This window comes from Castor canadensis, chromosome X, assembly GCF_047511655.1.
Source record: "Castor canadensis chromosome X, mCasCan1.hap1v2, whole genome shotgun sequence".
In the NCBI taxonomy this organism is placed as follows: domain Eukaryota; kingdom Metazoa; phylum Chordata; class Mammalia; order Rodentia; family Castoridae; genus Castor; species Castor canadensis.
The window spans coordinates 144739690-144749062 of NC_133405.1; the positions used below are offsets into that span (position 1 = coordinate 144739690).

Below are 9373 nucleotides of genomic sequence, written 5' to 3' on the forward strand. Positions count from 1 at the left end.
AGTGTTTTTGCTTTTTTCTTCCAGGCTGTCGGAAAGGTCTTTGGGTAATTATCGATAATATAAGAGGGTACCTACTTCTGCAGTTATCCCCATCCCATATAGGAGAGGGATGAACTGAATGGCCCTTTTTTGTCTGGGGGACTTAAGGACTGATTATTTGGGCGCATTGTCTCCATTAGTGGACAGGTGTATCTGGCTACAGGGATGCCTGTCCAGTTAGAGGGTAAACATCGATAGGACTTAGTCCCACCCAGGAAGAAGACTCCTAACGACTATCAGAAGTTGAGCTCTGTGGAAAACATAAGAGCAAATTTATATTTATTATTCTCATTTTCCCATGTGACAAGGTTTCAGCCAAAGTAGCCCCAGTAGTTTTACTTTCCCAGTGGTGGGGGTGGGGTGGGGCGGGGCAGGAGATACATCTTTTGGTGTCCAGAGGAAGCCACTCGGGGATTGTTGCATTTGGGAAGTGACAAGTAGTCAATGATGAGTGACTCTTCACAGTTCTCCCAAGAAGAAATTACCTGTGCATCTAATGCACAGAGCATGATATTTTGGCAGTCATAGTTTGCTGTTGGACTTTTTTGTGTGTATTTTGTTTAACTTATTTGTTTGTTTGGGGGACTAGTGTTTTAACTCAGGACTTTGGGCTTGGCAGGGCAGGTGCTGTTCCAGTTGAGCCATGTCTCCAGCCCCACTCGAGGCCTTTTTTGAGGTTTTTGAGATTTGGAAATTATAGAGATCATTTAGAATTACAGATTGGATAGGCTGGTCTCCTTGACATCTTGGGTAAAGGGACATATTGCTGAGGTCCCACAGTCTTTCTGGAACTGGGAGGACCGTGCACTCGCTAGAGAAAGGCACAGCCAGCAACTCTTGGCTAATTCAGGGTTTGTTTTATTTAGAAGTTGGTGTGTGATATTTAGGGTAGTTAGTTGATAGGTAGAATTAAAAGATACCGCTAAGGGATGACTTAACACCAGGTATTAGTCCCAGGAGAAAAACAGGCTGAACAGTTGAAGGAGGAGTCTTAAGAGTTTTGGGGTAAACAGGACAGTTGAATTTTGGAAGTGGGTTGGGAGAGGCCTAGGCACAGCCGGGTAAACCATATCAGAAGTATGCCTAAATGGAGAAGTCCTCGGTGTGGGACCCATTGTGTGTGGAAGAGGAGTGAACGGAATAGGCATATAAATCTCTTATGGATTTCCTGTGGTGAAGCTTCTTGGTCCCTCCAGAAGAGATGTTTTAGGCCTTCTATTGGCTTGCAGGAGTAAATGTCCTCAGGCTGTACTTGGTCAGCAGAAGGTTCCCCTGTCACTTGCTTTGCCTTGGAAAGATGAATCCTTCTATCCATTCCTTGTAGTTTGATGGCCATGGGAAAGGCCAGTATCACTGGGTAGGGACCCTTCTAATTGGGCTGGAGTTGATCAGCTGGGGTTCCTTCTTTCCAGGACTTGATCAACACCTGTTTTCCTTGTTAATTCTGAGGTCCTCCTCTTTTTTTTTTTTTGGGCGGGGAGGAGAGGGGGCAGTAGAACCTTGTTTCTCAGTTCCTATGATTGCTTGATATGTTTCTAGGTCTTTTTTATATCTTAGAAGATTTTTCCATCAGGATCTATCACCAAGTCATTGGCGAGACATGGCCTCCCTCAGAGCATTTCAAAGGGACTTAGATGGATCTTGAAGGCCTTCCCTATCATGGAAACCACAACTTTGACCTGCCTCTTTTCCTTACTCTGTCCCTTACAGACCAGAAAAGCAGTATACATCATCTCAGCTTGGTTTTGTTATTCTGTGGTCCCAAGAACAATTTCTGAAGTATGCACCCGATATCTGGGACAGATTGAGTACTGGCCCAGGAGGGCAGCACCCTCTCTAGAGGTGGGATCATTGCTGGTGTACGTCCTAAAAGCTTCCTTCCTCTCACACTGTCATAATATGGCATAGGATAGGGCTTTCTTTCTCTTTCTGAAAAATTCTCCCTACACTGTCATAGTTTACAGGCTTAACAATCCTTGATCTCATTCCAAGAAAGATTGCCTCTAGCATGTTAGCTGTCTTTTGCATGCTCCCTGCACCACATCCCGCCCGGCATGTGTTGTCCCAACTAGTAGCAGAGGTACTAGCAGTCCCGGGTTGGTGGTCCCGAGGATTTCTGGAAAATGTCTCATCTGCTTTTCTACTGATGGCAGTGAGAATTCTCTCCTTTTCTATGGGAGTGCAGCAGTTAGCCAGAGGAGCTGAGTGCCTCTCCAAGACAGAACAAAAGCCAATGTCAAGAGTTTGGGAACCAGCTACAAATTTATGTAGGCGGCTCAGAATACCTCCCCCATTTTTTTTTTCTTTTTTTTAAGTGGTGCTGGGGTTTGAACTCAGGGTCTCACAGTTGCCAGGGCAGGCACTCTACCCCTTGAGCCACTCCACCAGCCATTTTATATGTTGAGTATTCTCCAGTTGGATCTCAAATACTGTTTGTGGGGGCCGGCTTTGTACACCGATCCTCCTGAGCTTTGCCTCCGGAGTAGGTAGGATTATAGGCATGAGCCACTGGCTTCTGGCAGTATTTTTGTTTTATCAGAATAAATTAATTGTGCATAGATGTTTCATTGTTTATTTTTCATACATACTCTTGTAACCTGCCTCCTGCTTTTTAAAAACAGTATGCAGTGAGTTTCCTGTGCTGTTTTCATATATACAATGTATGTCAGTCATGTTGGCCACCAAGTAACATCTTCCTGCTCCTCTGTCTTGCTGGTTAGTCCTGTCAGAGACGCCCCCTTCTACAAGCTCATGTTCCTGTAACATCGTCATCATCACCAGTCTTAGGTCTAAATTACACATACGAGAGAAAACTTGCAATATTTGCTGTTTTAATTGGGCTCAGCATGGCGATTGCTGTTTCTGTCCTTTTTTTTTTTTCTTGATGAGAATGATTTTGATTGGGGTGAGATGGAGTCTCACTGTCACTTTGATTTACATTTCCTTATGGCTAAGGATGTTGAACATTTCTTCATACATTCACTGGTCATTTGTATATCTTCTTTTGAGAGCGGTCTGTCCGTTTCATTTGCTCATTTATTAATTGTGTGATTCTTTTGGTGTTTAAGTTTTTTGAGCTCTTCACATGTTGTAGACATTGATGAATTGTCTGTTGAATAACTTGCAAAGATTTTCTCCCATTCTGTGGGTTGTCTCTTCATTCTGGTAATTCTTTCCTTTGTGTGGAAGCGTCTAAACTTTTGTACTATCTCTTTTTATCAAGTCATGCTTTTATTGTCTTATTTTTCAGGGCTATTAGAGTCACAGTCAGAAAGTTATTCATTGCCTATACCTAGATCTTCAAGTATTTTCCCTTTATTTTGCTAGTGATTTCAAAGTTTCAGGCCTTAATATTAAGATCATTTGATCTACTTTGAATTGATTTTTGTACAGGGTGAGTGATAGGTGTTAAGTTTCAGTCTTCTATATGTGGATGTTCAGTTGTCCCAACACCATTTATTGAAGAAGCTGTTTTTCTTTATTTTTGTTTTTGTTTTGGTTTTATCCTGAGATGTGTTTTTCACTCCTTTGTCAGAAGTCAGATGGCTGGTACTTGTGTCAGTTTATTTCTGGGTCTCTGATTTTTTTGGTCTGTGTGTCACTTTTTTTACTCAGAACTAGGGTGGTTTTTATTACTTTGGCTCTGTAGAACATTTGAAGTTGGGTAGTGTGATACCTTCAGCATTACTGTTTTTGCTCAGGATTTCTTTGGCTATTTGGGAACCTTTTATAAGTCTCTATATGAATTCCAGGATTGATTCTCCTATTTCTGTAAGGAATGACATTGGGGTTTTACTGGAATGTCCTTGACTCTGCAGATTGCGCTCAGTAGTACATCCATTTAGACAACAGTAATTCTGACAGTCCATGACTATAGGAGGTCTTTTGCATGGTGGCATCATCCACCCTGATGGGCCAAGTGGGAGGGAGGCAGGGAAAAGGGAACCGCTTGGCCTTAAGACTATTTGCTTGCTTCCGAGGGAGGAGTTTGTGGAAAATTTAACCTAGGCAACTGCTGCTTACAGGTAAATGATGAAGGAAAGGTCATAGAAGAAATCACAGACAGAAGGAGAAAAATCACCCAGGTCCCAGTCCAGACTTGGAAAGGTTTGAACCCCAGAGAATTATTTGGAGGATGGTTTTCAACTTTGGGGGGGATTCAAAACCCTCATAAGTGTTATGCTTTTGATCTTAGGGGCTTGCCTGGTTTTGCCCTGCCTGGCCCCCCGATTGTAAGGTCCGTCTCCAGCCTCATCGAGGTCACAGTTCAGAGAAAAACGGCGTCCCATGTAATTATGCTATGGAAATACAATCCCCTAAATCAAGATGATGCTCTTTGACCCTAGGTGGGTCCAAGCATCAAAGCGGGGGAATGATGTAGCAGGGAGAAGGACCAGCAGAGAAACAGACAGGCCTGTGTTCTGATAAAGTAGCAGGGGGGAAGGGATGGCACAGCAGAGAGATAAAACCAGCAGAATCCAAACGTGAAGAAGGTCATGTAACACTAGGGGTAGAAGGGCACTAGCACTTGCATAGAAACCTTGTTTTCCAATTTTATTGCCTCTATACCTTGCTTGCAAGGGTACGTAAGGTGAGAGCCCTTTGTTCTCAGGGCTCAGCCTTTGGGCACTAGTCCACTGAGTCTGTGCCGGCACAATAAAGCATGGCTTCCTTGCCTCAGAGTCCCGTGTCTCTGTTCGAGTTTCCCATAACACTCCCAAAACAAGGGCTGAGATAATGATCCAGCCCAAACACGCCTGTGACCAAACTGCTTAAGAACTATGCATACCTCTCTCTCCCCCAATCTCCAGTTTGACTATTTAAACCTATAGCTCTGTGGCAGCACCATGGCAGAGGTGGTAGAAGCTTTCTCCACCAGCCCCCATGATGAAGAGTCTGGATAAAGAAGAGACTAAATACAGAAGAGTCAAAGAGAGGACAGCACAGGAGATACAAAAGGAGGGATAGGATATCTGAAAAACAACAGTGAGTCAAAAAGGTGACAGAGAAAACAGCTTGCAGCACCTGTCCCTGCTCCCCCTGGGTGAAGGGGAAGCCAAAACCTCCAACTCAAGGTAAGCCAAGCAGCTGCTGCAACAGACTGGCCAAACTAGCTCCGGGAGAATATTTATGCCAACCTCAAATCCTAACCCCAATGTGCAGGGATATCGTGAGATACTCATTTTCCCCCTGTGCCACAGGCCAGTTGCAAAACAGGACAACCCCTTTGCTGAGTCTGCCATGTTGAGACACCTGGCTACTGAAAGGCCTTGACTTGCAGCAAGTTGAGAAACTTAAAGGAGGCTGAAATAGGGAACTAGAAAAGCCCTGCCTAGCTGCCTGAGGAAAATCTCCAAAGCAAAGCACCAAGCTTTTGCTCCAGAGAACGCAGATTATCTGAAGCTCCTTGAAGACTGGCCTCCTTGAAGAATGCCAATTCAGGAAGATTTAAAAAATCACAGATCAGAGATTGCTGGATTTCCCACCTACAATGCGCTTGTGGAATCCTGCCACCAGAGACAGAACATAACAGGCAGAAAAACTGCAAAACCTCCCAAAGGTCAGAAGCCCCATCCAATCCTGCCACAAAAGCCCCACTGAATAATAAGGTCAATTTAAAAACCAAACACACAGCCCCCACTAACCGAGAACTCCAATTAGAGTAGCTGCTTGATTGCAAGCCAGAAGCAACAAGCTCCTGACTGAGCAAATCTGAGATTTAAAACATTGTAGCCTGGCGTCATTACAGGTCTGTAAACCAGTGTCTGCTTGGCAGTCTGCCAACAGAGGCAGACAAAAAGAGAAGGATGTACTGACTTAGACTATCTGAAAATCAGCAAAAGGCACAGAAGGTGGTGGCCCTGCCCTCTCAAGCTATCTGTCCCCCAAACTCACAGAAGGAGTGGCCTTGCCACTCCACATTTCCACAGGAAGTCTCACCACCACCAGTTCCCCATCTTCAGAGGCCATGGAGACCCAAAAAACTCACAGGGCTCTTCAAGAGAATTCGCCTGGAATGGATAAATCACACTGGCTCAGCGGCACTTCCTTGATGCCCGTGCTACACCCAAAGCTACAGGTACAACTCAGCCTTTCTGAAGCTGTTTGCAAAACAACCGGGGCAAGGACAAACAGGTATCTCTCCAACAAGAAACAGAAGTGGTTTTGTTTGCTTGTTTGTCTGCGTGTTTGATTCTTGTTTTGTTTTTTGTTTTGTTTTAAATTTTGTCTTTGTTTCTTTGTTTGTTTCCCTTCATCCAATCGGTACTTGTTTGGCTGTTTTTCTCTTCTCTTTTTTTAACCTTGATTTCTAATTGTTGAAATCTTTTTTTTTTTCCCTCTAGCTCTCTTTCTTTCATTTACTTTCCCTTCACGCTATCTCCCAAGCCATTCTCTATTTCCCAGTTATAAATATATAGAGCTCTCTCATACCATTATCTCTTACATCAACCTCCCCCTTCTCATCATCCCACTTCCCTACCTTCCCCACACCCAACCCCCACAAAGACTCAATTTCCAGTCCTCACACCTTTCAACCTGGTTAAAATGATCTTTCCCAGATCATTGCTCTGGGAAACAGAATTTTGCCCCCATGCAACCTTACTGGGGAGACAGATAAGGGTTCCAATTGTTCCTTACTTGTTTTATTGCTGAACTGTTAATCTTGCTACTGTGGTAGGTTCTCTACTCACCCAAGGAAGAAAAGGAGACTTAAGATCGACAGATGTGTAAAACACAGCACAGTAATTTAAACATGAAAACCCACGGAAATGTCTCAATTCCAACATCTGAATCCAAAGATAATGAACTGGACAAAATGTCAGAGAGAGAATTCAGAAGACTACTAATAAAAATTATCAGTGAGCAGAAAGAGGATTCAAATAAAGAGATAAATGAAGTTAGAAAATTGATCCAAGACTTAGACAAGAAAGTCAGCAACACGGAAAAGGAATTCAGCAACAAAATGGAAATCATGGAAAATAACCAAGTAGAAATGCTAAAAATGAAAACCTCAGACAAGATCAAACAGAAGAAAGAATATTATAGGTGGAGAACTAGATCGAGGAATTACTTCATGCAAACAATCATAAAGATTAAAAAAAAAAATGACACACAAGAACTCTGGGACACAAACAAAAGACCAAACCTGAGAATTCATGGGATGGAAGAAGGAGATGAAATACAAACTAAAGGCACAGGAAACTTACTTAATGAAATCTTTAGCAGAAAATTTCCCAAAATCTATAAACGATACAGACACTGGAGGCATTTGAAAATCCAAATAGACGTGATCAGAAAAAGAACAACCCCATGATACATCATAATTAAAATGTCGATCCTAGAGAACAAAGAAAGGATATTGAAATCTTCATGAGAAAAATGACAGCTTACATACGTAAGAATCACCTGAGACCTCTCAGCACAAGAACTGAAAGTCAGGAAAGCAAGCAGCAATACAATTCAGGCTCTGAGAGAGAGTACCTGACAACCAAGAATACTTTATCCAACAAAGCTGTCCTTAAGCCTCGATGGAGAAATAAGGCTCTTCCAAGACAAGAATAACTTAGAGCAGTTCAATGTCCATCAATCCTGCATTATGAAGGACACTCAAAGGAATGATTCACATGGAAGAGAACAAGAAACAATCACAGATAAGAGGAGAGGCTAGGAAAGAATAAAACTCAAAATGGCTACTGACAAACCTGCAACAGTTAGGAAAGTAGCAAGCATGATCAACTCAACAAACAAGTAAAACCCAAACCTGAACAAAGCCAAAAGTAAAGAACAGTCAACATGACTGCAATAAAAACACAGGAATCAGTAAACAACTCTCAATCACAACCCTAAATGTAAACGGACTTAACTTTCCAATCTAAAAGACATGGATTGTCTGTTTGGATCAAAAAAGCAAGATCCAACAATTTGTTGTCTACAAGAAACACACCTCACAACCAAAGACATAAACAAAGTAAAAGGTCAGCGCAAGATTTCCCAGGCACGTGGAAACAGAAAGCAAGCAGGAGGAGGTATTCGCCTATCAGACAAAGCAGATTTTATGCATAAATCAGTCAGAAGAGATAAAGAAGATCACCACATACTAATAAAGGGAACAATCCAGCAAGAAGTTATGACAATTTTAACTACATATGCACAGAACATCAGTGCCCCCAAGTTCATAAAACAAACACCTGTGAGCTTAAAGCAACAGACAGGACCAGATACAATCACAGTCAGAGATCTCTCTTCCATGGACAGAACATCCAGACCAAAAGAAAAGGAAAAAAAAAAAAATCAACAAACATATCCTAGAACTAAACAATACCATAGATGAAAGTGGAACTTAAAAGACATTTGTGAATTTCATTGTACACATTTGTCTCAACAGGCCATGGAACTTCCTCCAAAATAGATCACATCCTAAGTCATAAAACAAACCTCAACAAATACAAAAATAAATTTTAAACAATTCCCTGTATCCTAACAGACCATAACAGAATAAAATTAGAACCCAATAGCAAGGAAAACCACAGAAACCATTCAAATACATGGTGACTGAACAATACACTTTTGAAGGACAATGAGTCAAGAAAGAAATTCCAAGTTTCACATAAAAATGAAGACATAACTTACCAGAATCTGTGGGACACAGCCAAAGTAGCCTTCAAAGGGAAGTTTATAGCCATGAGCACCCACATCAGAAAATTAAGAGAGACCTCAGATAAATAATCTGATGATACATACACCTCTCAGATTCTTAGAAAAACAAGAGCAAGCCAATGCCAAAAGTAACAGAGAGAGACTGGTGGGTGTATTGTGTATTCATATATTAAAATGGAAGAAATGAAAACTTGTTAAAATTGTTCTAAGAAGGGGATTAGAGGGGCGAGGGAGAATGATGGCCTGGGTAAATCTAACTAAAATATATTGTAAGCACATATGTAAACATCACATCACAATGTATCCAGCTGAACAAATACAGTATATGCTAATAAAAAAATCAAAACCAGGTGCCAGTGGCCCAGGCCTGTATTGCTAGCTACTTGGGAGGACAAAAGTTCGAGGCCAGCCTGGGAAAACAGTTCCAGAGACCTCCATCTCCAAAATTACCAGAGCAAAATGGACCGGAGGTGTGGCTCACACATTAGAGTGTCTGCTTTGCAACCTCAAAGCCCTGAGTTCAAACCCCAGTTCCACCAAAAAACAGGAGTGAAGGAAATAGGGTAAATTGAAAGAAATAAAAGGGTACAAACAGGAGAAAAGGTCAAATTATAGCTATTTGCAGGTGACAAGATCCCATAACTAAAAGGTACTAAAGACTCCATCAGAAGACCCT

The 9373-nt window shown here is 42.0% G+C and overlaps 1 protein-coding gene across 5 annotated transcripts in view; it reads right to left on the reverse strand.

The window, feature by feature from the left end:
- Positions 1–387: 387 nt before the first annotated feature.
- The window catches only part of LOC141419721 (uncharacterized), a 75603-nt gene continuing 66617 nt past the window's right edge, over positions 388–9373 (reverse strand). For all 5 annotated transcript variants that reach the window (XM_074063237.1, XM_074063236.1, XM_074063234.1 and 2 more), the window contains one exon: positions 388–9373. This exon is cut by the window's right edge and continues 5605 nt beyond it. The gene's annotated coding sequence lies outside the window, so the exon portion shown is untranslated.